The sequence below is a fragment of the Protomyctophum parallelum genome (genome assembly GCF_964188405.1).
Source record: "Protomyctophum parallelum genome assembly, chromosome: 3".
Taxonomy (NCBI): domain Eukaryota; kingdom Metazoa; phylum Chordata; class Actinopteri; order Myctophiformes; family Myctophidae; genus Protomyctophum; species Protomyctophum parallelum.
In genome coordinates, this window is record NC_139698.1 from 43,790,007 (window position 1) to 43,792,558 (window position 2,552).

Genomic DNA, 2,552 nt, shown 5'->3' on the forward strand with positions numbered 1-2,552 from the left:
CCGAAGTCGTTCTCTCTCCTTGTAGACACGATGTTTTTCAGGGTTTGCATATAGTTTGTCCCTGAACTTCTTTATCCTCTCTCTGTTTTCCAGTCTTCCTAGAGGGGACAAAGTAATAATAATAGCTCAGATTCATATAGCGCTTTTCTAAGTACCCAAAGTTGCTTTACATAAAAGCACACATGAAACTGTGACTTTATATATCAGTAGTGCCTGCTATATTTATATGCTGGGTATGCTTTCTTTTCCACCTGCCTTCAGTAGTGCCATCTACTTTCTTTTGGTATACTGGACTTTTTGATTTCACTGTGCCTTCCTATTATTTGAACTGTTCTGTATTGTTTGTTCTTTTCTCTCTTCCCTATTTTAACTTTTCCTGCAACGTTGAAGCAAAATTACAGTTTTGTATTCCATCAATCAAACTTTATTTATTTATTTTTTAAGTGCTATCTTCTATAATTGGGTAATGTTCCCTCCAGAATAGGGATGCTGGGATTCCAGTGGTTAAAAATCAGGAAATACTCAAACTCATCTCTAGCCCTCCAAGCAGAACCCAAATGCTACTGAAGTTTCTGACATTTGTTAGACCCAGTGCATTGGGTCCTGTTGCACTACTACCATGCCACCTGTTTAAAACATTTACTCCACGTTTAGCGCCTCTCCGCGCTCTATGACGAAATGTTTCCGTGTGAGGCTTTCTGAATATGTAAAGTATAAGTACCCATACATGCCGCTGCGAATATCTCCTATATGTTTGCCCGATTTGGAAGCTTGGATTCTTCTCTTCCTTCCTTGTTTATTGACACCTCATTGTACCGCCTATCTGGCTAGCTAGTGGCGCTATAGCTATGACACAGCAGATCAGAGGCAGGGACGTAGCCTCACAAGCCAACCGCACCGGGAGGCGGTACAATAAACGGTAAACAAACAAGAAGAAATAAAGCGACCAAATCGGTCAAACAAAGATTAAAAATACTTAACGGCTTCCGCGCCACAGGAGATATTCGCAGCGGGATGTATAGCTACTTAAAGTTACCGAATTCAGAATAACTCAAGGAAAATAATGCCGTCACTTGGCGCAGATCCTATTTTAGAGAGAATTTCTACATCCGCGTACTGGAATTTCCATACGAAAATATAGGTCTGACCAGGGACCCAACATAAAACTCATCAAAATTTCAGAAAAGCTTTATGTAGGGTCCCGAGAGGGGCTAACTCATCTCCAAAACCCAAATTGCCTTGTGAAAAAACAAAGAAAAAAACAACAAGATAGCTTACTTTCTATGCTGGGACTCTTGTCATTCTGATGCAAATCACCACCTACAGTTTCCTGGTGATTGGCAGTATTGTGCTCACTCATCTCCCATTTGATTAAGACAGTGTCAATATCGCAAGGTTCTTCCCATAGAGGTTCTTCCTTTACTATTAGGCTGCTTGTTGATATGGACGGGTTACTTGGTCCCTCTGGTACAACTGGAGCCACCACAGAGTTGGAGACAGCGGTCTGGTCGATGCTCAGGTTGTTGGGAGATGAAGAAGCCAGGTCATTGCTTTGAGAAGAAGAGATCTGCGAAGGGGTTCTTGCAAAAAGGCCTAATGTGAATGGAAAGGAATGGAGGAGGGCAATTGTATTAAAACAGATTTGATCAGTGAATCATACTGTCATTGTGTTCTTGCATGTGTTCTCATATGATCTACAATAATTACAAATCTTACATGAGATATTCATTTCGGAATCTTGTCCTCTTGTCATCTCGGTGTCAAAGGTGATTTGGATTTCACCCAGCTCCTCGTGAGTATCAGAGTGTACTGCTGCGGCGCCGACATGACGAACTTCATCTCCAAATAGTCCACGGCTGCATCCGTCTTGTCGGATTAATTGCAATTCATGTTCAATTTCCTTCGTCCTGCATTCCAGCCGTTGGATTTCTTTGTCCCTGTCGGCCACCATCCTTTGGTATTCATGTGTCCTAGCAGAGTTGACACTGTACAACACGTTTATGATTGAATCCATGGCTATTCTAATGGCATTTTCGACCACAAGAACTTCATCCTCACGTAGATCTGGATGCATAGTTCTATTCCGAATCATATTCATAATGAAAACAATGAACGTGTCGTTGCCAAGGCAAGCTACTAGCTAGTAGCTAGGCAGCAGGGATGCACCACTAGATAATAAATAAATAGTGCACTGCACCACACGGAGCTAATCTGAGTAACCCTCGAAGGACTATAGTTCAAAAAACAAAAACGTCCAATTCTTCGCTTTTGTACTGTATCACACACAGGATTTTCAACAATACAAAAAAATAAACCTGGAGCATTTCACAACAAAGCCCAAAGATGTTAGGCCTAAGTGGGACGCGGCAGCGTCTAGTGAGCTAATCTAGTGAGCTAATTTAAGACTTCCGGTGGACGATCTCTTCAAAATAAGAGTACCCTCTAGAGTATTGAAAAAAAGTTTAATTTGCACATTAAAACTACAAATTAAGCATTTATATGATGCTATAAGACACACATTATGTTTCTGTGTAAGAATAAGTAATTAAATC

At 40.9% G+C, this 2,552-nt stretch overlaps 1 long non-coding RNA gene across 1 annotated transcript; it reads right to left on the reverse strand.

The window, feature by feature from the left end:
- Nucleotides 1-2,351, reverse strand: LOC310855573. The gene is made up of 3 exons (XR_014569003.1): nt 1,717-2,351; nt 1,279-1,593; nt 1-98 (listed from the first exon to the last, which is right to left on the reverse strand). It is a non-coding gene; the product is annotated as an uncharacterized lncRNA (long non-coding RNA).
- Between the last annotated feature and the right edge of the window lie 201 nt (nt 2,352-2,552).